This window comes from Urocitellus parryii, chromosome X, assembly GCF_045843805.1.
Source record: "Urocitellus parryii isolate mUroPar1 chromosome X, mUroPar1.hap1, whole genome shotgun sequence".
NCBI classification, from domain to species: domain Eukaryota; kingdom Metazoa; phylum Chordata; class Mammalia; order Rodentia; family Sciuridae; genus Urocitellus; species Urocitellus parryii.
The window spans coordinates 44,473,416-44,500,824 of record NC_135547.1 but is presented as its reverse complement, the minus strand read 5'-3'; the positions used below and the strand labels follow the sequence as shown (position 1 = coordinate 44,500,824).

The 27,409-nt window shown below is 38.5% G+C and overlaps 1 long non-coding RNA gene across 3 annotated transcripts in view; it reads right to left on the bottom strand.

Annotated features, from left to right (window-relative positions):
• The window catches only part of LOC113192680 (uncharacterized), a 42,535-nt gene extending 16,011 nt beyond the window's left edge, over window positions 1–26,524 (bottom strand). Inside the window, exons 1-5 of one of the 3 annotated variants that reach the window (XR_013342581.1) lie at window positions 26,373–26,524; window positions 22,863–22,899; window positions 21,922–22,006; window positions 10,565–10,679; window positions 3,440–3,633 (exon numbers count right to left, since the gene is read on the bottom strand). This is a non-coding gene — a long non-coding RNA (uncharacterized LOC113192680). Of the gene's footprint in view, window positions 1–3,439; window positions 3,634–10,564; window positions 10,680–21,921; window positions 22,007–22,275; window positions 22,303–22,862; window positions 22,900–26,372 lie in introns of those variants that run through there. The other 2 variants (XR_013342580.1, XR_013342582.1) reach the window with 2 other exon arrangements.
• Between the last annotated feature and the right edge of the window lie 885 nt (window positions 26,525–27,409).

The window sequence follows — 27,409 nt, the reverse complement described above, 5'->3', positions numbered from 1 at the left end:
GGGATGTGGCTCAAGTGGTAGCGCGCTCGCCTGGCATGCGTGCGACCTGGGTTCGATCCTCAGCACCACATACCAACAAAGATGTTGTGTCCGCCGAGAACTAAAAAATAAATATTAAAAAAATTCTCTCTCTCTCTCTCTCTCTCATTCTCTCTTTAAAAAAAAAAAAAAACCAGTATGGGTTAAGAGTCAAGCCACTTAGCTGGATGCAGCAGCACATGCCTGTAATCCCAGTGGTTCGAGAGGCTGAGGCAAGAGAATTGCAAGTTCAAAGCCAGCCTCAGCAAAAGTGAGGAGCTAAGCAATTCAGTGAGTCCCTGCCTCTAAATAAAATACAAAATAGGGCTGGAAATGTGGCTCAGTGATTGAGTGCCCCTGAGTTCAATCCCCAGTACCAAAAAAGTAAAAAGTCAAGCCACTTGAGTTTGAATTTATGCTCTGCCACTTACTATCTCTGTTCACCAAATTTCTTTATTTCTATGTTCCTGTTTCATTGTGCATAAAATGACGTTAATGATACTTATCTATCTCACAGGTTGGTTTTAAGGATTTAGCAAGATAATCGATGTATGTACTTAGAATACTACCTAGAACATGGCTCAGTGAGCATTGGCTATTTTTTGGGGTTGGGGAGGCTGCAAATTTTATCTACTAAAGATCTTGGGAAACTCTCCCTTCTTCCACAACCCATTCCTACTTTGCCTTAATGAGGCCTTCTTCTACATGCTGCCTCAACCTGACTTTTCTAAAATACCTCGATCTAACGAGGTCACTCCTACTTGAATCTCCTCAGTGACTCCCATTTACCTGCAAAAGGAAGCCTTAACCCCTTCACCTGGTGGCCAAGGCCCTTTTGGATAAAGGCTTAACTGACCTTTCTGGGCTAACCTCCTGCCACTCTTCTACAATGCCCCACACCCCAGCCATACTCAACTATTCTCTGCCATCACCTCCCTAACTGCCTCTCAAGTGTTAACTACTCCCATTGCCCACCTCCTGAACTCCTTTGGCTGCCGTGGTACCATACTTTCTTGGTCTTCTTCCAATTCCCCTTGCTATTCCTTTTCTTTCTCATTCTTCAATTTCCCTGTAAGGTTCCACAGAGTTCCATCCTAAACCCACTTCCTGTTATGCTGCATGTCCAGTCCCTGAGTGATGGCATCCATTTTTAAGCTCTATCTATATGCTCATGACTCCTAGTTCTTTATTCCTGACCTCTCTCATGAGTTTTGGTTTAAAATAACCTTTTTTTTGGGCTGGGGATGTGGCTCAAGCGGTAGTGTGCTCGCCTGGCATGCGTGCGGCCCGAGTTCGATCCTCAGCACCACATACAAACAAAGATGTTGTGTCCGCCGAAAACTAAAAAATAAATATTAAAATTCTCTCTCTCTCTCTCAAAAAAAATTTTTAAAAAATAATAACCTTTTTTTATATTTTTATTTTGAGACAGGGTCTCACTGAGTTGCTTAGGGACTCACTAAGTTGCGGAGGTTGGCTTTGAACTTGGGATCCTCCTACCTCAGCCTCCTAAACCGCTAGAATTACAGGTATACACCACCACACCCAGATGGTTGCAAACATCTCTATAGATGACATCTCCTGAACAGTTACCTTAACCTCAGCCTGTCCCAAACTGAACTTATCTTCCACATCTTAAACCTGCTTTTCCTCTTCATTCTGAATTTGTTGGTGACACCACCATCACCCAAGCCTGAAACTCTTCATTCTCTGCATGTAAGAAATTACCCAATCCTGACCATTTACATACTCAGTAACTCTCCAATCCATCTTCTCTCCATACTCACCCTCATCCTTTCTAACCCGGACTCTGCAATAGTCTATCTCCAGTCGTTATGCTTTGAAATCAACTGACAACCTTTTATCTACCACTAGTGAAAACCTTACATTGTTTCTGCCCTGCTAGAAACTGTTTTTTTGTTTTTGTTTTTATTTTTTTGTTTGTTTGTTTGTTCTTTTAGTATTGGGGATTGAACTTAGAGGCACTGAACCACTGAGCCACATCCCCAGCCCTATTTTGTATTTTACTTAGAGATAGAGTCTCACTGAATGGCTGAGTACCTTGCTATTGCTGAGGCTGGCTTTGAACTCATGATCCTCCTTCCTCAGCCTCCCAAGCCACTGAGATAACAGGTGTGTGCCACTGTGCCTGGCTGGAAACTCTTTGGATTCCCAGTTAGACGAAATTACTCCATCCCCTGTTATATGCCAAGATCTATGCTAAGTATAAAAACTGCAATGTTGAACATGAAATCATCCCTACCTCTTAGTGGACTTACCACCTGGAATGATAGATACATAAACGCATACTAATCATAAGTGATAAGTTCTGTGATAAATATACTCACAGAACATTAATAGGAGCACACAACTGAGTTCCTTAGGGACTATATCTTCCTAATCTTTGTGACCCCCAACATGTAGTACTAGGTTTAATTCAGAAGAGAATTTTATCTGAATTCTGAATAGATACTCTTCAGTCTCCTTCTATATAGAAGACTCATAACTCATCTATTAAATAAATGCAATTTATAAACCTGTCTGAATCCTGATTTGAATAAAATACATGCAATTTTAAAAGATGAGAAACCAGGTAAATTTAACAGGGCTAGATATTTGAGGATGTTAAGGAATTACTGTAGGGTTTTTTAGTGTTATAATGTTATTGCCATTGTGTTAAAGAGTGTTTATCTTTTAGAGCTATTGAGTTTTGGGAGGTTTTTTGTTTGTTGTGTACTGGGGATTGAACCCAGAGATGCTTCATCACTGAGCTATATCTCTAGCCCTTTTTATTTTTTTATTTGAGACAGGGTCTCACCAAGTTTCTTAGGACCTCACTAAGTTACTGAGGCTGGCTTCAAACTTGTGACCCTCCTGCCTCAGGCTGTGCTGCTGGGATTACTGGTGTGTGCCACTGTGCCCAGCAAAAAAGTACTTCAAAATGAAATAATATGATGAGATTGTCTGGGAGCTGTCTGAAAATAATATGTGTTGTCAGATGATGGTATAACTGAAAGAGGACTGATAATACCTGTTATTAATTGCTGAAGCAGGCTGAGGTATAAAATGAAAGATAAAATTAATCTCTCAGGGTTTCATGGCAATTAAATAATTATATAAAATGTCTGACTATAGTGCCTGATGTCTCAAAAAATAACAGTTTTATCTGGGTACAATGGCACATACCTGAAACCCCAACCACTCAGGAGGCCAAGGCAGGAAGATTTCAAGTTCAAGGCCAGCCTCAGTAATTTAGCAAGACCCTGTCTCAAAATAAAATAATAAAAAGGGTTGGGGAATGTAACTCAGTGATAGAGAGCGCTCCGGGTATAATCATTAGTACACACGCGCGCGCACGCGCACACACACACACACACACATGCACGCACGTGTGTGTTTACAAGTTTGCTTCTCTCCTCACCTCTTTAAATCCATCCACATAAGGGCATTACATGGTAGACAGCAGATCAGTGGAGTAGGAATTAGAATTCCAGCATCTGAAGGACTGGAAAAATACTCGGCATCATTTCTCTTCTTTGGCTGGTAATGACTGACCAACTAGAACACCAGATGTCTCCCAGAGCAGCCTTGGGCAGGAATTGAAGTGTTTCAAAACTAGAAAAACAAAAGAAAAGAAATCACAGCTTTTACTTTTGTGGACAGGACACAAAAACTCATTTAGAAGCAAATATGGGCTCTTAGCTGGAATAGGGCTGCCCATTTCCTCTGCTGCTCAAATCTCTCTGCAATATCGCCATCTGGTGGCTATCTAGCATCACTTTATTTCGTTCCCAGATGCAGAGCCCTCTGATGGCTTTGAATACACTTAGAAAGTTCTGGAACTGGGGCTGGGGATGTGGCTCAAGTGATAGCGCACTCGCCTGGCATGCATGAGGCACTGGAATCTATTCTCAGCACCATATAAAAATAAAAATAAAGATATTGTGTTCACCTAAAACTAAAAAAATAAAATATTAAAAAAAGAGAAAATTCTGAAAGGAAACAGCTTCACTCAGTGAAATGTTCTATGAACTGTTCAAAGTTAATCATAATGTCCCTCATATCCTACAAAGTCCCTTATGCTCAAACTCCATTATAGCCCCTCTCTGTTAGAATTGTTTACCTGTGAGCATTCATTCATTTACTCACACAACAAATTTATTCTCTAAATGCCACACTTAGGATAGACACTGTGGCACAGGAGACACAATGGTAAACAAAATGAATTGAGGGCAGAAACAAAAAATCAAGCATGCAAACAGAATTAAAACATCCCCTTTTCCACCCACTATAAAATAGTTTTTAAATTTATTGATACTGGGGATTAAGCCCAAGGCCCCATGCATGCTATGCATCGCACAATACCACTGAGCTACACCTTCAGCTCTAATTATTGCAATAGATAAAATTTGGATGCCACTCCTCACCCAAATTGGGAACACATTCCTCATGCTAAGAGGGGAGGTTGGAGGGACTGTGACCACTACCCCCCAAACTGACAAGCCCAAAGATGGGAAGATTATCCATTCAGGCCTACCTGCATCTATATATGTATAATTCCAGTCCTTTTGTCACTCATTCCCTTGCCTCCTCTCCTTTAAAAATTCTGCTAATTGTCAGGGATTTTAGAGATGGAATGAAGTTTCTTCCATTTTTCTTCAAAGATAGATTTGAATATAAAACCTATTTGCCTATATATTTTGGAGGGGGAATACTGGAGGTTAAACTCAGGGTGTTCTACCACTGAGCTACATCCACAGTTCATCCCTCTTTGTCTTTTACTTTGAGACAGTATATCACTAAGTTGCCCAAACTGGCCTTGAACTTGTGATCCTCCTGCCTCAACCTTGTCACTGGAATAACAGTCATGTACCATTGCATCTGGCTAAATTATATATATTTTGTTTTGTCTGATTAGGGCTTTTAATTTTCTCTAAAATATTTCTGTCTTTGGCAAACAAATTCCCCGTTCAAGTTTGCTAATCTCATTCTTTAAGATGCAAATTTCTTCCTTGTTTCAACTTTGGAAATGCAAATTTCTGGCTTATAAAACTAGCATGGAATGTCTGGCTTATAAAACTAGCAAAGGTTAATTCTAGGTTTTAATATTTTCTTGTATACACCTATGTTTATATGCTTATATATAGTCTGCTTACATGGTACTAAATTGACTTATAAAAAATTAGTCCAAGTGCCTTTTGATTCACATGACTTTAAATCTATAATAAATTATTTAAATTTGTTCATAATAAAAATGTCTTTAAAATCTAGTAACTAATTTTTCTGGCCTGCTAACCAATTAATATATTGGTCTCTAGATACTGAGATATAATGTCCATTGTTTTCTTTATATAGCAACCTTTGAGGATATTTTTGGCAAAGAATAATTTAAACGTTAACTATGCTTGATTTCTGTAAGTAAAGCTAACTATTAAAATGAATAAATTAAGCTGAGAGTGGCAGCACACACCTGTAATCCCAGTGGCTGGGGAGGCTAAGGCAGAAGGATTCAAAGCTGACCTCAGCAACTTAGCAAGGCCCCATGCAACTCAGGGAGACCCTATCTCTAAATAAATATAAAAGGGATGAGATGTGGCTCAGTGGTTAAGCACACTGGGCTCATCCCCAGTACCAATAAATAAATAAATTTAAATTTTCTAAAATGTGACATTTCAAATTATTTTGTTTTTACAGGGAAACCTCAATCCAGAGATGAAAACTCTTAGGCTTTTCATACCTGAAAAATATTCCATCTACTTTTTTTATTTAAAAAATTTTTAGTTGTTGATGAACCTTTATTTTACTTATATGAGGTGCTGAGAATTAAACCCAGTGCCTCACACATGCTAGGCAAGTACTCTACCACTGAGCCACAACCCCAGCTCTCCATTTTTTTAATTAGTGTATGATGTTTATATCTATATATGATATTCAAGGTTTGTTTAAAATATTAATTGTTCAATAGATTTAAAAATACATAAGTGACCTGCCAGACATGGTGGTACACTCCTATAATCCCAGTGACTAGGGAGTCTGAGGCAGGAGGATCTCAAATTCAAGGCCAGCCTCAGCAACTTAACAAGACCCTAAGCAACTAAGTGAGACCCTGTATCAAAATAAAAAGTTAAAAGGGATGGCAAATGTAGCTTAGTGGTTAAGTGTCTCTAGGTTTAATCCTCAATACAGAAAGAAATTAAAAATTCATGAGTGAGTCTGTACTTTCCTTGCTTCAAACCAGAGATAAGTCAAAGAAAATAACAGATGATTTAAAATGCTAATAAGCTATGTACAGTTTCTATTTCTGATTTCTGAAATATCATTTTATAATGAGCTAAAATTAGGGAGATTTTGTTTTAATTTCATAACTCCTAATAGTACTTTCAGAAATTAACTGTTAGTCTGTCCACACCTTCATTCAGTAATCTAAACTTGTTAAAAAACTTGTGTGTCTGTTTTAAATTTATTTTCACAACTACCTTGTTAAAAAAATACTTGATATACAGGATATGATATTGAAACTGGGTTCTCCACCTCTGCTTCTGTAGTTGCTGGTGAAGTTACAGCCCTCCCAGCAGCAGCAGCTCCTCACAACTGGGCATGCCCTCCAGCATTAGCAGCTGGTCTCAGTCACCAGGACTGGATTCTTTGGAAGCGAGTGGGACCTGTGTTGTATATCTCCATAGCAGGCAAATGCCCACTTAGTGCTGCAGCAGACCTTATCCACCCACTAGTGACTTCTTTCCAGGTTCTTGTCCTGAGAATTTGAAGAATGAAACCCAGGGATAACAGAGAGTGAGAGTGAAAGAGTTGCGTTTGTTCAAGTATGAAGAAAAGAAACAGAGCTCTTGCTGGGCAAGAAGGGACTAGAAAGCAGGTTGCCACTTAAGTGTACTAGTCCAGGGGTTATTAGAAAAATGCCAAGGCTACTGGTCAGCAGCTATACTTATCAGGTATTAGAAAGGTGCCATGCCTATTGGTTCAGCTTATGACCCTTTAATTAGTTGTGCCCTTTTAGGCCTTGAGTCTGTAACCTTCTGGTCCATCCCACTTGTCTTTTTACACTACTCTGAGACAAATGGGTCAACTGGAATGCTTGCAATGTTTCTATAGGTTAATTTCATGGATTAGCCTACACGTTTAGAGAAGCTGCTATGGGGCCCAATGCCCTGCCTGCCTGCCTCTCTTTTACTATGTACTTTATCTATTCAATGTTGCTTATAAAACAACTCCAGTAATTTTCCTTTATGGTTTCATGTTTTCTGCACAAACTGGCTGGGTTTTTTTTTTATCATTTTTTTGGTTGTAGTTGGACACAATAACTTTATTTATTTATTTATTTTTATGAGTTGCTGAGGATCCAACCCAGCACCTCACATGTGCTAGGTGAGCGCTCTACCACTGAGCCACAACCACAGCTCCTGCCTAGGTTTTATTGTTCTGTAATCAGCAAGGTGCTTCACTGTGTCCTTAAAAAATGCTAAATGGGGGGACTGTAGTAGTGGCTTAGTGGTAGAGTGCTTGCCTGGCATGTGTGAGGCCATGGGTTCAATCCTCAGCACCATATAAAAATAAATAAATAAAATAAAGATATTGTGCCTGTCTACAACTAAAAAATGTTTTTTTTTAAAAAAAAAAAACAGTTTGTCTTATCAAGAGAATTTGGAAGCTGGGCACAGTGATGCACACCTGTAATCTCAGTGGCTCAAGAGGCAGGAGGACTGCAAGTTCAAAGCCAGCCTCAGCAACTCAGTGAGGCCCTAAGTAACTCATCAAGACCCTGTCTCTAAATAAAATATAAAAAGGGCTGGGGATGTGGCTTAGTAAGGGCCCCTGGGTTCAATCTCCATTACCAAAAAAAAAAAAAAAAAAAAAAAGAAAGAAAAGAAAAGAAAAGAAAAAAACAGAGAGAGAATTTGTTTTCTACTGAGTAAGTCCTACAAGAGTTAAGATTTACTCAAATCTTCATTTGTTCTAAAATTGCTTTTAGTCTGTAACTCTAAAGCTTTAAAATATGACAATTAAATATAATGCTGTTGTTATCAAGAATACAAGCAACAATAAATGTTGGTGAGGATATAGGAGGAAAGGCACACATTGCTGGTGGGACTGCAAATTGGTGCAACCAATCTGAAAGTAGTATGGAGATTCCTAGAAAACTTGGAATGGAACCACCATTTTACTGAGCTATCCCACTCCTAGGTTTGTACCCAAAGGACTTAAAATCAGCATACTACAGTGACATCAATATTTATAGCAGCACAATTCACAATAGCTAAACTGTGGAACCAACCTAGATGCCCTTCAATAGATGAATGGATAAAGAAACTGTGGTACATATACATAATGGAATATTGCTTAGCATTAAAAGAGAATAAAATTATGGCATTTGCAGGTAAATGGATGAAGTTGGAGAATATCATGCTAAGCGAAATAAACCAATCCCCAAAAACCAGGGGCCAAATGCTTTTTTGGATAAGTGGATGCTAATCCTTAATGGGGAAGGGCATGGGATGAGTTCAGGAACTTTGGATGGGGCAAAAAGGGGAGGGGGGAGGAGACAAGGGGTTAGGAAAGATGGTGGAATTGAGATGGACATCATTTCCCAAGGTACATGTATGACTGCACAAATGGTGTGACTCTACTCCATATACAACTAGAGAAATGCAAAATTCTGCTCCATTTGTATACAATGAATCGAAGAGCTTCCTACTGTCATGTATAACTAATTAGAACTAATTAATGAATAAATAAATAAAATGCTGTTGATCATGTTGTTGTCTTACTGTTACATAGCTGAGGACTTCCAAGAAACTAAGACAGCGTGAAAACTCACCCTTTAAACCCTGATTCTTGTGATCATGTCATAAAGATTTCAGACATGTCACTCTGAGTAACAGGAATGAGTTTATTGAAAGGACAGGAAAAGGGAAAGGGCACACTCTCAAGGAAGACAGTGGGTCCTCTCGGAGAGGGACAATGTGCCTCTCCTGTATTCAAGTTTTGTTTTTTTTTTTTTTTTAAGAGAGAAAGAGAAGAAAGAGAATTTTTTTAATATTTATTTTTTAGGTGTAGATGGACACAACACAATGCCTTTATTTTTATGTGGTGCTAAGGATTGAACCCAGGTCCCGCCGTGCTCGGCAAGCGCTCTACCACTGAGCCACAATCCCAGTCCCTGTATTCAAGTTTTATTGGGGACCCCAAAGAAGTTTCCAGAGAGTCCCACCCAGGTTCATCTCTTGACTGACAGCAGGTGACATCAGTATCTATTGCTATGAAAACTGAAGTTACCCTTGGCCTGGCTAAGTGGTTCTAACTGAATTCTTAATCATTTTATAGGTTTTATGGTCAGGAGAAATTATCCCTATGTTCCAAGATCTGGTCTGTGAAAAGGGTCACAAAAGTGTCTCCCTTCAAAGTAACTTGGGTTCCTCTTATCAATATTATTTCCTGCTTGCATTTCCTTGCAAATAACAGGTAGTTTGGTAAGAATGTGACATATCCTGTCCAGTTAGGCCAGGCAGGGCTGCAGGCAAATTGCTTTTTAAGGTCTCACTAGGTTGCATAGGGTCTAAGTTGCTGAGGCTAACCTTGAACTTGTGGTCTTTCTGCCTCAGCCTCCTAAATTGTTGGGATTACAGGCATACACCACCACACCTGGCTCAAAAAGAGGTTTTCTTAATGTTGACTCAAACTATCCCGTCATATCCCATCCAATGTGGAACAACTCAGATAAAAGAATGGAAAACACTCCTACAAAAATAGCAGAGTCACTTGTCAAATTTCACCAAAAACAGACAGCTAGGAGGTCATAAAAATGTTACACGAGTCTAAGGCCTGAGGCCTGACTCTAGGGATTCAACAAATCAGGTCCAGCCACTCACCACAAAAACCAAACAGAAAGGGTAATGGTGAAAATCCTGTGGGTAGCTACACAGATTAAATTTTCTTTCAGGTTTTCACCTATCCCTTCCCTATTTGGCTTTTAGGGCAAGTGAGCAGACCCAATTTGTTGGATCCCTGAAATCCACTAACAGCTTTGGCCAGCTGTGCTAGGAGAATACATGCTGTTGAAGCCAGATTTAAATATAGGTAGTTAGTGTAGTTAGGTAAATCTGGTCTAATATCGTATCTAACAAAAAAATGGGGTAGAGCTGAGCTGGGGGAAACAAGAACAGCACCAGGGAGACTAAAATGTTAATGTTTCCAAGCCCCCCCCCCCCATCCCAAAGAACTGTAAATGAAACAGCTCCCAGCAAGACAGGGAGATGCTAATCAAATCACCCTAGGCCCTTCCTGCCCAGATCACTCCTCCCCCACCCCATCGGCCCACCAGTCTTTCACTGTTTGGCTTTTCCACCTACATCCCCCACCACATGCAGGGTAGAGGGAGATAAGCAAAAAATAAAGGACAGGAATGTAGAAGAACAAAAGAAGATCTTAGATATAAAAGGGAGAAGCCCCTTAGCACATATTTGGCCTTTTAGGTCCCCTTCTTCCTCTGGTGTCCTTTAATAAAGCCTTTTACTTTCCACTCTACACTTGCCTCTGGTGTTATTCTTCAGCATTCAGGGTGTTACACTTCAGCATTCAGGGAAGCAAGGACGTCATGGTAACGGTGGTATCACTGTTTGGGCCTTTGCATTCACAGCTGGCCAATCCTGAAATGAAGAGAGCAGAAAAAGAGGGGGGCCATGCAGCTGCCAAAATTAAATTCCTTTCAGGGTCTCTCCCTTTACTTTCACCTTGGGACAGCATCAGCTGCTTTTTACCATCATTTAGTGAAACAGAGAAATGAACTTTTGGGACTCCATGGACCCCAAAGTCTGACCTATGGCAAGTTCTCCCTGGCAGTGCCTTGCCCTTCCTTTTCCTTGTTGTTTGGGGCTCTTTTGAGCCAAGTTGGGTTCTTTTGAACCAATTTGGGCTTCTGCCCATTTTTGTGACAAGGAAGTTCAGATTCTGTAACTTTGTGCTGCCAATTAGCAAAGAAGGGTCATAAGATACACAGAGAAAACCGGGTGGTTTGAGGAAATCTATTTTGTTATTTGTGTAAGAATGGAAAGCACTAATTTTGTATAGGTGCTCCCTAGAACAATTTTGGCTTTCTTGTCTATTTATAGCTATAAACTTATAACTAAGAAAAAGATGATATATATGTACCTGAAGGTGTATTCTAGTTTAATATAATTGTGTCATGTGTTCTTTTGTTAGTCTGCTATTAGTCTATATTCATGGTGACTGAATTAAAGCAAAAAAAAAAAAAATCTGATAGCTGGTATTGACAATCCCTACTAGAATTTTATTGTTTGGTTGATGGTTCGTCTTTATTTTGAGCTGGTTAATTTGGATATACTTTGTTTCAGAATCTTTGTTAGAACACTATTTGCTAGCATTTGGTCTTTTCTTCTGCAATCCCATTGTGTAAATCTGCCTTTTTGCTTTTTTGCCTCTTTCTTCTGATCATTGCAACCTTGTCCCTTTTTAGTCCAAAATACAAGAAGAGGCATGGCCACTATTCAAGGGAGGAGATAGTGTTTAGAGAAAAACCCTATCTAGCACTCCAACTAGTTTTATGTTTGATGATTATGGTATCTCCACTTGCAATTACTTAATGTGGACTATTTAATATTTCCAAATAGGTTTTCTTGTGTGCTGATCTGGAGTCCTCAGGTAAGACAAATGGAAAAAATATACATAAATTTCTGACCATCTGTTTTAAATTCTGATACAATGGGAAATGTTTTAAAATTTAAATCAAGCTCTTTCTAAAATGACTAAAACCTGTGATAAACTAAAGCAGGAAGAAAAAGTTCTGGAAACTCAAAAGAGGCTTTACCAGTGTGGGTAGGCATAGAAAGTGCCTTATGCCCTACTCTTTGAAGGGCTAACTCTGACTGAAAACCAAGTCAGACCAGAATTGTTAGGTAGTGGTAAGTAAGTAATGAGCACTTTAGTATATAGCAAGGCCAAAAGTTATTTTTTAAAGTTTTAAGTTACTGCCAAGACAGTTGAGTAAAAACTTGTAGCAGATAACCTGTGGCAAAACATTGACCTTGACAATAAGCAGATAGAAACAAAAGAAGCTAATTGGGGAAATGCATCAAGAAGAAAGGATTAATGGAACTAACTCTTTTACAGGGTCCACTGAGGTCAGGGTAAAGCTAGGAGTTGTGGCCATAGGTGCCTCCATATATCCTAGAAGTGATGTTTCTTTAGTAACTCAGGACCACTAAGTTGTTTGGCCACTGAGTCCAGTCCCCACATTAACATAGGATTGACTTGTAGATGAAGCCTCCCCCTCCTCAATGGGATGGCCACCATGACAGTTCTAGAGAGAACAAATTATGGCCAAAAACTCCACCACCGGACATGAAGGAGAACCTTGGTTCTCCTGGTAAACACCAGACAGTAATAAATATGGAGACAACATTGTTTCCTTTATTGCTCTCTGAACAGAAATGGCCCATTCTCTCAAGAGTGCTCTCTGCTTAAGCCTTAATCTACTTTTCACCCTACTCCAACTTTGCTTCCACTTTACCTTTACTTGTAATAAAATTCTCTTGCATGACTTTCAGAATCTGACTTTAAATTTTCTTTTGTTAGAACACAAGAACCAATGTTTATAGCTTCGGTTCCCCACTCCCCACTCTCCTATGACAGAATGACTTATCAACTAAAATATGATTTTTCCAACCCTTTACAAAAGAAATTTCCATTTGTAAGGGTTTCTCCCTCTACTGCTTAGCTCTTAAAATATTGGTAGAGGTTTTTAACTTAAGCCTAAATAGCAAGCCTCATTTTTAAGCCTTTTTCTTTTAATAGACCTTTGCCTCTACCCCTTTCAGTGATGTTTAGACTGTTTTATGTCTCTGAGATTTATATTTTCTGCTTTGTTTCAACTAAGTTAAATCTAAATCTGGAATTACAGATTTAGACTAAGGATTTCTTAGGATTATAGTAATTATATCAAAAGATTAGTTTTAAGAAACTGGCAAATAATGAATCTAAATGAAAACTATGAAATCATTATTTTCCATTTTTATCTATGTTTGTGTATATGTGTATATTGTGTTGTATGCTCATGGTATCAAATTAGCTAATAAATAAATATTCATAAATTTTTATTATTTTTTTAAGTATTAGGAATTGAACACAGGAGCATTCAACCACTGAGCTACATCCTGAGCACTTTTTATATTTTATTTACAGACAAGTTCTCACTAAACTGTTTAGGGCCTTGCTAAATTGCATAGGCTGGCTTTGAAAATGCGATCCTCCTGCTTTAGCCTCCTGGGATTACAGATGTGCACCACCATACCCAGCTGCTCATAAACTTTTAAAGGACATAAATACAAAGGTCTCAGTTCACATGACTTTAAATATTTGAGAAGTTAGCTAATTTTAATTTGTTGGTAAGACAAAAGTAAAGGTATTTTTAAAATTATTAACACATTTTTGTCTTAGTAGATAATTTGGATTGTATTTGTCTCTGCTAAGATGTTTAAAGTACAGTGTCTTTTAAGGTTTTTTTGAAGGGAAAAAATGGCTAAAAATATTAACTATATTTATTCAAAATCAATCTTGCTAGTAAGTAGGTAGAATATTCAGACGGTAAGATCTAGGAAGGCCGTTAAGACAATGGGTCCCTAAAAGGCTTCTCTAAGTAGATGAAAGCACACATTACTGTATAGAAATGGACTGCTCTGTAAAAACATTCCAAACAGCCAACCAACAAAACCCTTTGATCCAGAGGGGCAGGAAAAGAGAAGGCACACAGACCTGAGTAGAAACTACAGAGAATTTCAAACTCAACAGCAAAAAGGAAAGAACCAATCAGAATGTTATTGGTCCCACCAACAGATACCTAATCACCATACCAGTTAGGACCAATAGTCTTAGCATTCTTTTTTTTTTAAATTTATTTATTTGTAGAGGGACACAATACCTTTATTTAATTTAATTTATTTATTTATTTATGGTGCTGAGGATGGAACTCAGTGCCTCACAAGTGCTAGGTAAGTGCCCTACCACTGAGCTACAATCTCAGTCCAGCATTCTTTCTATATCTGATTAGCATAAACACTGAGCAACACCCCTACCAAGTAGCTATAAGTCCCTAAATTAGTGCACTTGAGCAGCAAGCCTCTATCTGAACCCTTCTCACTCTGCAAGAGCTGTGTTTTATCTTTTTTTTTTTTTTTGGTACCAGGGATGTACCCAGGGCACTTAACCACCAGGATACATCCGCAGCCCTTTTTATGTTTTATTTAGAAACAGGGTCTCACTAAGTTGCTTAGGACCTCAGGGCCTTGATTAGTTGCTGAGGCTGGCATTGAACTCAAGATCCTCCTGCCTCAGCTTCCCTAGCCACTGGGATTATAGGCATGTGCCACCATGAACAGCTTGAGTTGTTTCTTTTCTACTCACTCAAATAAATCTTAATTTTCATGGATTTCATTCTTCAAAGTTCATGTGACAAGAGCCCTAGAAGGAATCACTAGAAGTCTGCTGCTGAATGATAACACCACCATATGACAACAGCAGGTGTTACCGGCTGTGGAGCTAAAAGATCTATAACATAAACAGCCCTGCCCACCATGATTATAATAGCAAAATATCTGTTTTCACTAGCATCATTTTGCTATCATGCCACTTAATATTCGAAGAGACTCATTAAATATAATTACACAGAAAATATAAAATGTAAAGTAAACAGTTGGATAAATGCCATTCCAATAGGAAAGGAGAGAACAATGTTTTACTTCTACGCTTGGCTACTGTCATCCTGACTGAACCTATTGGGTTTCAGACCTTGACTATGGGATACTTGATTTGGCTTCTTGGTTTCCTAACTCCTGACATTTAATAACTGTTTCTCTCCTCGGTATCACTTGTTTGTTTGTTTCAGAAATGATTGTGTTTCAAAAATATACAAAAGCAAAGGGAAGACAAGTCAGTCACTGGACACAGGTAATTATACTGAAATTTTGGCATATAACATTCTAGGTTTTTATAATCGTATTTATGCTTTTTTTATCAAAAATGAAGTCATCCCAAAGGTATCATAAACATACATTAGAGAAAAGATAGTCTCTTCAACAAATGGTGCTGGGTAAACAGGAAATCCATATGTAGTAAAATGAAATTAAACCCCTATCTCTCACTCTGCACAAAACTCAACTCAAAAAGTGCATAATGGATCTAGGCATTAGCGCTGAACCCAACCTAATTCTATCCTACGTTTGGGAGCCATCTCGTCACAAAGTTATAAAAAGTTCATTTCTGTTTTACTAAGATATCTATTTGGCCTGACTATACTCTGAGGACTAATCTTGTTTAGAATTCCTGCCTGTGCTCTAAACTCACCCATGCCTGGCTCTCTTTGACCAGATAACAACCCTCTCTAAAACCTTAGCAGCCCCTCAGAAATTCTGATGTTGGAATCTCAATTTACTCCCTACCTTGAAATGTTAAGCCATGTAGATAATTAACCTGCTATCTGTCTTTGTATTATGCTTGCCAGAATCCCGTTAGCCGTAAGTTCCCTCTTTGTAACTTTTTGTGCTATAAAAACTTTTTCCTGGAGAGTTGGGCTGCTGTTCTCTAGCCTGGCTTTGGGTGAGATAGCTGCTGGTCAGCTAGATCTCTTTTGTACACAATATCTCTTTTGTACAGCAAGCTTTAATTTGATTTAAAATTGGAGTCGGTGGTCTCCAATCGTGGGTTCAACAATTAGACCAAAATCCCTACACCTACTAGAAGAAAATGTAGGCCCAACTCTACCATCATGTCAGCTTAGGAACTGAATTCCTCAACAAGATTCCAAAAGGGCAAGAAGTAGAATGAAGAATCAATAAATGGGATGGTATCAAAATAAAAAGCTTCTTCACAGCAAAGAAAACAATCAAGAATGTGCAGAAAGAGCCTACAGAATTGGAGAAAATCTTTGCCACCTCAGAGCATTAATTTCCAGGATATATAAATAACTCAAAATAACTCAAAAGAACTTAAAAATCAGCATACTATAGTGACACAGCCACATCAATGCTTATAGCAGCTCAATTCACAATACCTAAGCTACAGAACTAACCTAGGTGCCCTTCAACAGAAGAATGGATAAAGAAAATGTGATACACATACACACACACACATACACACACACAATGGAATATTACTCAGCTATAAAGAAGAATGAAATAGTGGCATTTTCCAGAAAATGGATGGAACTGGAAAATATCATGCTAAGCGAAATGAACCAGTCTCAAAAAAACAAAGGTCAAATGATTTCTCTAATATGTGAGTGCTAATATACAATAAGGGGTAAGGGGAACAGAATTTCATAGGCATAAGAAAAGGGAAGGGAGGGGAGATGGGAATGGGAAAGACAATAGAATGAATCAGACAACTTTCCTATGTCAATATATGAATACATAACCAGTGTAACTGCACATCATGTACAACCACAGGAAATGGAATTTATACTATATGTATGTATGATATATCAAATTAACTCTACTGTCATGTATATCTAAAAATAACAAAAAAAAAACAATAATTTCAAAATATTTGGAAATAAAAACTAATAACAGCAACAAAAACATGAAGTCATCCTCTACTCACTACTTGTAACCAGCTTATTTCATAACATATTGTTTTCTTGTATCATTAAATAATTGCCCTCATAAAAATATTAAATATGATTGTCTGATATCTTGGTTTTCATGGGTAATCTAAAAAGAGCTGTTAAAAATGGGTAAATTTGCCAGGTGCAGTGGCACAAGCCTGTAATCCCAGCAGCTCAGGAGGCTGAGGCAAGAGGATTGTGTGTTCAAAACCAGCCTCAGCAACTTAGTGAGGCCCTAAGCAACTCAGTGAGACCCTGTCTCTAAATAAAGTAAAAAAAAAAAAAAGGGCTGGGGATGTGGCTCAGTGGTTGAGTGTCCCTGAGTTCAATCCCCAGTACCAAAAGGAGGGGGGGAGGGGGTTAAATTAGATTTTATATAAATGGGATAAATACTTATAAATACATTTATTAGAGAAAACATCTGATTTTTTGTGTGGGGCGGATACTAGGGGTCAAGCCCAGGGCCTCAGGCATGCCTAGCAAGGTGCTCTACCACTAAGCCATGTCCCCAGTCTAACATCCAATTCATTATTCAGTTAGAATACTAAAACACCTACTGCTAAACATAAATTCAAGTACTCTTAACTTCTTAAATTCTATTCTTAAATTCACAAAACATGCACACATAAATACATATACACATAGACTTGTTTATATATTAGGGTCTTTCAATGAATGTATTTTTGTAATTTTGTTGGTATATGGAAAAAAACAGTTTATGATTGCTTTATTTCTGAGTCTTCACTAAAAGGTTAATAAGAGTTAAAATTCTAACTGATGTACTTGTATAAGCAAATATTACAAAAAATTTAAGCTGTGCTTTATTGGGGGAAATCTGTTTTAAAAGAAAAAGTTATTTCATCTTATTGGATAAAAAAGAGTAATTTGTCAAAAGTCAAAAATTTCATAAAGGTTGTTTTAAATTATAAATATAAGGAAGGGGAAAAAAGAATCAGCAAGTAGGAAAGAAGAAATATAAGAAAGCTATAAGCATGAGGATATATTTTAAGGAAAATTAAAAGGAAAATATAATGTTTTGGGATGGAAAATCAGAAGCCTTGCAATCACAGTGAGTTGTGAAAACTGGCTACTAGGACAATTAGATATCCACTTGAAAAAAAAAAACTGGACCCCTACTTTACATCATAAGCCAAAATTATTACCTCAAAATGGAACAAATGCATTAATGTAAGAGATAAAAAATTAAACCCTTAGAAGAAAAAAACAGATGTAAATCTTCATAACCATAGAAATTCACATGAATTTTTTTGCAGTGAAGGAATAAGATATTTTTTACTCTGGCCTATAACCATGAGGTTATATTTATATATATTTATCATCAATATCTTTGAGTACTGACTAAACAATTACAATAATAATACAGTCTTATTCACAGACATAAATTACTAAGTTTCTGAAACTGGCACTGAACTTGCCATTCTCCTGCCTCAGCCTCCCTAGACACTGGGATTACAGACATGTGCCACCATGCCTGCTGCCCCCCCCACACCATTCTATTGATTAACACAATCAAAGTCTGACAGGATTCAAAGCTGAGGGGTTACCTGACCCTGCTTATCAACGGAAGGGTGGCAAGGTCCCATTACAGAGGAGAGTGGGATGGGAGGAAGTGGTATGGACATCTTTGAAAAATAACACCCTATCACATCCTCCCAAGTACTTCTCTTGCTTAAGTATATGTTGATCTCATTTTTTTTCCCCAAGGAGAAACCACTCAGGAGACTATTATTATAAATGAGGTTCCTAAACTCTATTCGAGGGTAACCAGATGCTTTTTTATAAAATATTTTTTAGTTGTAGTTGAACACAATACTTTTATGTATTTATTTTTATGTGGTGCTGAGGATCGAACCCAGGGCCTCGCACATGTAAGGCAAGCACTCTACCCCTGAGCCACAATCCGAGCCCCAGAGGCTTTTATCCATATTCAGCTTTTCCGTTTAGCACATCTGACCATTTTTCCACTCTCAGTGGCTCTCAACAGAGAAGGAAAAGCAGCCACTGACATGAGCTGGCTGCACCCTCACAACTAAGGCTCCTAATGAACATAAACAATTTCTTGGACCTCCAATGTTATACAAGGTTACTATGTGATCAGGATGACCAAAAAAAAAAAAGGAAAACCACTGCATAATCATATCTGACAAGACAAAACACAAACTTTTACCAAATCACAAAAATGACCAAACATCCTACTGTCCTGGTTAAAACAGTGCCCATGGCTACTCATCAGTCTACTTCTAGTCTATCCTCCTAGATAATACTCATTACGATATCCACAAAATTACTTCTTAACTGAATCCAACCTAGAGCAAAGCCTCACTTCTTTAAATCCTCCCCCAAATCACCTAACAGGTTCAAATCCTATAAATCCTTTTTGACTCCCCAACAGATGCCTTACAGTTCCCCATTGTGTGCATTCTGCTTCAATACAACACATCCAGTGATCAACTCCATTTGTTCAACCACCATGTCTTAGTAGTCTTTGCTTAGAACTCACTGACAACTTTTCTAAAGACCCTGGAGTTTACAGAATACATTTATGGCCAAGGCTATTTCTGATCTTCTGAACTCTAACATACATACAGTCAGTGAGACATTGGATTTTACTCTTTTTCACTATGGTTTTGGAAGACAATTATATAAATTCCTTAGACCACCAGAAACTTTTTAAATGCCCTTACAGTTAAATTCATTTAACTATAGTTAAAATATATTTATGTGTGGTGGTGCACTTGTAAATCCCAGTGGTTCAAGAGGCTGAGGCAGGAGGATCACAAGTTCTAGCCTAGCCTCAGCAACTTAGCAAGACCCTGTCTCAAAATAAAAACTGAAAATGTCTGAGGATACTGTAGCTCAGTGGTTAAGTGCCCCTGGGTTCAACTTGGGGGGCGGGTGGTGGGTAGAGGAATACACACACACATTTGCATATGTATTATGTATGTATAGGTATGTTTTATATATATATATATATATATATATATAAAATCTGGACCCCCAGATTTCCTTCTTATCACCTTATCAAGTACAGAAAGATTATCCTGATAACAGTGGCAATAGCTGTCCTATCCCCAGCATGGCTACAGAGTCCAAGGGCAACCTGGCTTCAGACCATCCAGGACATTTAAGTCTCTGCTATGGGAAAAGAAATAAGTATAATAGGACAACTGGCTCATCAGCTGTGGGTACCAGAGTCCAGAACATATTTCTATTGCTGTCACCTCCTCCTCTTCCTAATGAGTTCTTGATTTCTCTCATAGTCATTTTGCAAAGGAAAAATGTGATTTTTTGTGGTGCTGGGGATTGAACCCAGGGCCTTGTATATGCGAGGCAAGCACTCTACCAACTAAGCTATATCCCTAACCCCAAAATATGACATTACTTATAATTATCCACCCTTTTCCCCTTATCCTTTTCAGTTCTCACTCCCTTGATACAAAGACTTGTATACTCAGAAAAACCATGTGTAGGGCTAGGGTGGTGGCCCAGCGGTAGATCACTTGTCTAGCATGTGTGAGGCACTAGGTTCAATTCTCAGCACCACGTACAAATAAATAAAGGTCCACTGACAACTAAATATTTTAAAAAAGAAAGAAAAACCATGTGGCCTAAGGGGTATGGGCCCAGTGTTAGAGTACTTGCCTAATATGCTCAATAGCCTGGGTCCAATCTCCAACACTACAAAAATGAAAAAAAAATTTTTCAAAAAACACTGTCTTCCACAGCATGGTAGTTAAGTGACAGATCAGAAACCTCCCCTTACCTTAGGGGTGAACATATACAGTTAATTTAAAGGCGTTTAAAGAACCAGCTATAGCAATTAGGTAATTTGGATTGGAAACAAACTCATCTGAACTTCAGTTCTAGAGTTATTTTGACACACATGGCTCCAAATTCTCCTTAGCCTGTCTATTCCCAGGAACCCTGGGAGTTTTTCCCCTGCAAAATGACTATGAGAGAAATCAAGAACTCATTAGGAGGAGGAAGAGGTGACAGCAGTAAGAAATATGAATGTTAATGCAAAAATATTAAAGCATTGTTGGGCTGGGGTTGTGGCTAAGTGGTAGAGCACTTGCCTAGCATGTGTGAAACGCTGGGTTTGATCCTCAGAACCACATAAAATAAAAAACAAAATAAAGGTATTGTGTCCATCTACAACTAAAAAAATAAAAATTAAAAATTAAAGCATTGCTACCTAGGAATCATCTAGGACATCAAGCTAAAGAGCCCAACCTCACATAGGTTTAACTTCTCACATTTCACCGAAAATTATACTCTCTCAGTAGAATGAATTGGACATAACTTTTCTATGTTCACATATGAATACACGACTAATAAAACTCCATATGTACAACCCCAAGAATAGGAAGTTATACTTCAAGTGTATATGTCAAAATACATTCTACTGTCATGTATAACTAAAAAGAATAAAAAATTTTAAAAAACACACACAAAAAAGAGAATTGTACTCTCTGGAGGACAGTGTGCAGATTAGATATGAGGACTTATGTGGAGGGGAGAAATCAGTGAAACAACAAAAAGGATAAAGTTTGGCAATCATGAATGAATTTGATAATTTTTAAGTTTGGTTGCTTTTTGTGTGTGTTTGTGTCCGGCTGACTCCCTCAGGATGTGCGTACAGCAGATAAGATATTTCTGAAACATTCAGAGCACTGGCCAGCCCAGCTACTTGCTGGCCCTCTGCAAAGACTCTGAATAGAACTAGGCCAGTTTGTTTGGACTTTTTCTGTTGTTATTTTATGTGTGCCTGGTTGTTTGGTTTGAGGTTGTTTTATAACTGGTCTGGGGAGAGATCTGGGATGCAACATTGACTAGAGTCTAGAATGAATAGTAAAACTTCTGAAAGTGTGTCCTGGTCATTTTCAGACTCCTGGGAGGATTTGGAGGGCACATGTAACTGTGAACTGTACCCCTCCAGGAGACTGTTTAGGGTCAACCTTTAAAAGAAAGCTTCAAATTAAGCTCCAGCACAACAGGATTTCTGGTTCTGAGCTCTAGATTAAACAAAATGATTATTTCTTCAGAGGAGGGAGAGATTTTATTGAGGGTTAGAAAAAAACTACCTACCATACCTTCTCAATTCTGACTCATTATACTAATTTTTCTCTGACAATTAGATCATCACAGCATTTTTTAACTTCAACATAATTTATTACCAGAAATTAGGAACAACCCATATTTTGTTGTTGTTGACACAAGTAGAGGTGTGAATTCCACTATAAATAACTACTTACCTTAATATAACTCAGCAAAGAATTTTAAAAGAAAATATCTTCTTAGTGTTTTTTTTAATTTTCATGGTACAAAGCACTATGACACCTAAAATTGAAGAAAAACAGTTTTGTTTGGTTAATCTTTGCTTCACCATTCAAAATATACAAATGAACAACCAAAACAAACCCATTCTATTAAAGACAAACATAAGACCTAAAATGTAAAACCTGTAGACAAACTAAGACAGGAGAAAAACTACATGACATTGATATGGGCAATGATTATTTGGATTTGATCTCAAAAGTTCAGGCAACAAAAACAAAAATAGACAAACAGGGGGGGCTGGGGTTGTGGCTCAGCAGTAGAGCGCTCACCTCTCATATGTGAGACCTGGGTTTGATCCTCAGCACCACATAGAAATAAATAAATAAATAAAGATATTGTGTCCATGTAAAACTAATTTTTTTTTAAATAGACAAATGGGGGCTGGAGTTATGGCTTAGAGGTAGAGAGCTCACCTGGCATGTGTGAAGCACTGAGTTTGATCCTCAACACCACAAAAAAATAAAATAAAAAATAAAGAGACTGTGTCCACCTATAACTAAAAAATAAATATTAAAACAAATAAGACAAATGGGCCAGGTAACTAAGGACACTGAAATAGGAGGATTCTCCAAGTTCAAGGCCAGCTCTAAGCAACTTAGGGAGACCCTGTCTCAAACACAGAAAGGGTGTAGTGGCCCACACCTGCAATCCCAGCAAAGCCAGCCTCAGCAACTTAGTAAGGCCCTGAGCAACTTAGGAAGACTCTGTCTCAAAAAGTGAAAAAAAAATGGCTGGGGATGTGGCTCAGTGGTTGAGTGCCCACCCCTGGGTTCAATCCTCAGTAAGGGAGGGGATGGAGGGAAGGGGGGTATGAAGGGGGGGCAGAGGGAGGGGGGGATGGGGACAAAACACCTACCTGCCATTCAAATTCACTATCTGACCAGTCCCAGTATCTGCAATACCAAAAATAAATAGATAGATAGATATAATAGAACAGACTGGGAATGCAGCTCAGTGGTAAAGTATCCCTGGGTTAATCCCCAGTACCAAAAAAAAAAAAAAAAGACAAATGGGATTATATCAAACTAAAATACTTCTGCACATCAAAGAAAACATTCAACAGTAAAGAAACAACCTACAGGGGATGAGACTGTAGCTCAGTGGCAGAGCACTTGTCTAGCACATGTGAGGTACTGGGTTCAATTCTTTGAACCACATAAAAATAAAACAAATAAAATGGAGGCATTCTGTCCATCTATAACTACAAAAAATTTTAAACAACCTACAGCGTGGGAGGAAATATATATATCTGTAAGCCATACATCTGATAAGGGGTTAATATCCAAAATATATAAGAAACTCAACTCAATAAGAAGAAAATAACACAACTTAAAAATGAGCAAAGAGACAAGCACAGTGGTATATGCCTGTAATTCCAGCAACTCTGGAGACTGAGGCAGGAGGATCGTGAGTTCAAAGCCAGCCTCAGCAAAAGTGAGGCACTAAGCGACTCAGTTAGACCCTGTCTCTAAAATACAAAATAGGGCTGGGGATATGGCTAAGTGGTCGAGTGCCCCTAAGTTCAATACCTGGTACCAAACAAACAAAGAACTTGAATAATATTCCTTGAAAGGAAGACTTACAAATGGCCAACAAACATATGAAAAAATGCTCAACACCACTAATCACTAAAAAATGCAATAAAGCCCCAATAATATATCACCTCATACCTGTTGAAATAGCTATCATAAAAAAGATGAGGGTGGGGCTGAGGTTGTGCCTCAGTGGTAGAGCGCTTGCCTAGCACATGTGAAACACTAGGTTTGATTCTCAGCACTGCATATAAATAAATTAAATAAAGGTCCATTGACAACTATTTTTTTTTTAAAGGATGAGGGGCTGGAGATGTAGCTCAGTGTTAGATTACTTGCCTAGCAAGCACAGGGTCCTGGGTTTGATTCCCCAGCAAGTGTAGAGAAAAGAAGACTCATGTACATTGTTGGTGGAAATGTAAATTAGTAAGGCATTATGGAAAATTGTATAGCAGTTCCTCAAAAACTTAGAATTACCAGCAATCCCACTTTGGGGTATATATGCAAAGGATTTGAATCAATATGTTGAAGAGAGACCTGCATTCTCAAATTAATTACAGCATTATTCACAATAGCTAAGTTATGGAATCAACAAAATTGTCCATTAAAGGGTGAATGGTAAAAGAAAATGTGATATACATTAACAGAATACTCTTCAACCTTAAAAAAGAAGTCTATCATTTGTAATAGCATGGACAAATCTGTATAAAGTGAAATAAGCCAAGCACAAAATGACAAATACTGCATATTCTCATATATGTGTGGAATTTAAAACAATTACACTCATAGTAGAGAGTATAGTGGTGGATATCAGAGGCTGGAGGCTGAAGAGAATGGGGAGATGTTGATCAAGGTGTATAAAAATGTACGTAGATAGGAGGAATGTTTTTTGAGATCTACTATATAGCACGACGACTATAATTAATAATAGAAATAGAAAATTAAGTTCTCTTGCTGGGTGTAGTGGTGCATGCCTGTATTCCCAGAAACTCAGGAGGCTGAGGCAGGAGGATTTCAAGTTGGAGGCCAACCTCAGAACTTAGTGAGACCCTGTCTGGGGCTGATAGTGGTAAAGCTCAGTGGTAAAGTATCCCTGGTTTCAATTCCCAGTAACCCCCCCCCCCGCCAAAAAAAGGTATGTTGTACATTTCAAAATTGCTAAGTTTCAAATATTTACACCACAAAAAATTAAGTATTTCAGGTGATGGGTATGTTTCTTAGCTTAATTTAATCATTCCACATTTGTGTGTGTGTGTGTGTGTGTGTGTGTGTGTGTGAGAGAGAGAGAGAGAGAGAGAGAGAGAGAGACTGACTTTGTATCCCATATATATGATGTTTTGTCAACATACACTAAAATACAAATGTAAATAAGAGAGAGAGAGAGAGAGAGAGAGAGAGAGAGAGAGAGACTGACTTTGTATCCCATATATATGATGTTTTGTCAACATACACTAAAATACAAATGTAAATAAATTAAACATTTTCTGTGAAGTGTCTAAACAAAATCTATTTTCATATCCATTATGATTTAGTTCAGATCTGTAACTGGAGGTGTGCCTAGCCTTCTCTACATAAAATGCCCTTTCAGATTTACTTAAATCTGCTGTGTTTAGACCAGCAGTGGCCCCAAGGCCAATAGTATTAGCATCTCCAGGGACTTGCTAGAAATGTTAATTTGGGGGCCCACCCCGGACCAACTGAAAAAGCAACTCTGCATGAAACCCAGCAATTCTGTTTTAATAAGCCCTCCAACTGATTCTGATGCACAGGAACATTTGAGAACCCACTGACCTGGACTGTCTGCTATACAGCTGTTTCTCTGGTTAACAAAGCAGTAGGTTTGATGGTTCAGAAGCATTAAAAGATTGCTTAGGATTTCTAGTGGGTGCACAATTCTCTGCTATGAATTGAGTTTGCTAGAAAACAAAGAACTGGCACAAAAGTGTTTTAAAGCCAGGAAGCCTGTAAATCCTTTACTGCAGTCCTACATAGAGCTAGTAGGCTCCACATGCAAAGAGAGACCCTGTTTTCAAGTAGTATCGATTTTCCCAGGAAGCTTCTGGGATTGTGATGTGCAAGTGCTCTCGGGAGGAATAAACTTTTTGAGCTGAGGTACTTCTTAGCTCTCCAAGTGGCTGCATCTGTGCTTAAAAGGGAGGAAATGTACCTGGAAGAAAACTGCACACAGTTTTGCCCTTATTTTATCTTAAAATATGTATATTAAGGGCTGGAGTGGTAGAGCAATTGCCTAGCACATGTAAGGCAGAAGCCATGCGCAAGGGCTCCGCAGGTAAAACCTGTCCCCTTGTATTTTAATTTCCTATGTTCAAATGCAATTAGCAACTGCTTAGATGTAAAAGTGGAGAACAAAGCCTAATTCCCTCTCCAGACCCTCTAGTGCAGTACTCAGAACAGAACAGATACTGTACTCAGTAATTTGGAAAAGAAAGCTATCATTCCACTAGTAACCATCTGAAACTACAGGCTTAGATCACTCCAATAAAATCATCTTTTAGAAGTTCGACTCAGGCGTGTTGGTGCCAAGCCAACAATACATTTTCGCCCAGATTTATCACTTTCAACAGTTTGCCACCTCCCCCAAGGATACCGCCAGTCCCCAACTGAAAATAACCAGAGCATTTACCATCCCAAGGTCAACATACACAGTTACACGTCCCCTTAGCCCTACAACTATGCCATCAATTCTCGCGGCAGAGTCCGTCTGTGGGTTAGTTCCCCCGACTCCTCACGTCCTTTCACTTCCGTTCCCCTCTGTCTGCGTAGCTGGTAAGCAGGACATGCCCAGCCCTCAGACTGTAAGAAATACTACAAACCTCTGCCTTATCTGCTCTCCGCGGCTGACGACCCCTGAACTTCGGCTGGCTTCAGAGAGCTATGGCAGTGGCAGTTCGGCCGCTCAACCACTCATTTAGGGTCGGCCATGATAAAGAAGCGCACCGTATTGTTCCAGTGCCCGCAGGTGACGGACAACAGAGTCCCCACAATCCTCTTCGCCTCCGCGCTCCCCACGCCCAGCCGTGGTATTAACCCTTTCGCGCTCTCGTTTGTTGGTCGTCGGACTCCTCCTTGCACACCCACTGCTTGGTTGGGAGATCCAGGTGACTTAACTGGTAAAAAACCAGGCCTGTCCTCTTATTCATCTATTGAACATTGTCCTATTTTGCTTGTAGGTGGACTTACAAGCTTATCAGTCATTCTAAAATACGAGTTAATTTATTTGTTAAGTGAACAGTTTGTGATAATACCTTTAAACTGCTGGACCAAGCCAAACTCTCAATTTGTAGTTTCTGACCTGTTCACCTTGAGCCTGTAACACTTTCTACACTTGTTCCCCATCTCCTTTAGGTTAATTCCTGACTCTGCATAGATAAAAAGCACAGACTTTGTAACCATGGGATCTACGGCAGATAACTCAAGCATGCTATTCCTTGGCTTCCTTATCTGTAAGATTAGTATAACAGTATCTATCCTTAGGGTGGTAGTAAGAATATGAAAAGTTCACATGTGAGAAGCACCTAGAACATTGCCTGGCACAGAGTTAAGCAGTATATTGAAATAGAAATCATAATTATTGAGTTTGATGGAAATATTTTTTCACCTATGACCTTCTGACTAATAAATAAGAAATGATAACAATAGCTAGTTAGAGGACCTATTGGATCAGGAACTTTAAGTGCCACCCCATTTTGTTGTTGTTTAACCCTCATAAACCCTTTGGTGGTAGTTAAATTATTATCTTTTCCTCTCCTCTTGCTTTTTTTTTTTTTTAAGCCCATAAGAAAACTCAATATAAGTGCTAGCAGATAATAACTTGCCTGTGGTCACAGAGCTAGTAACATACAAAACCAAG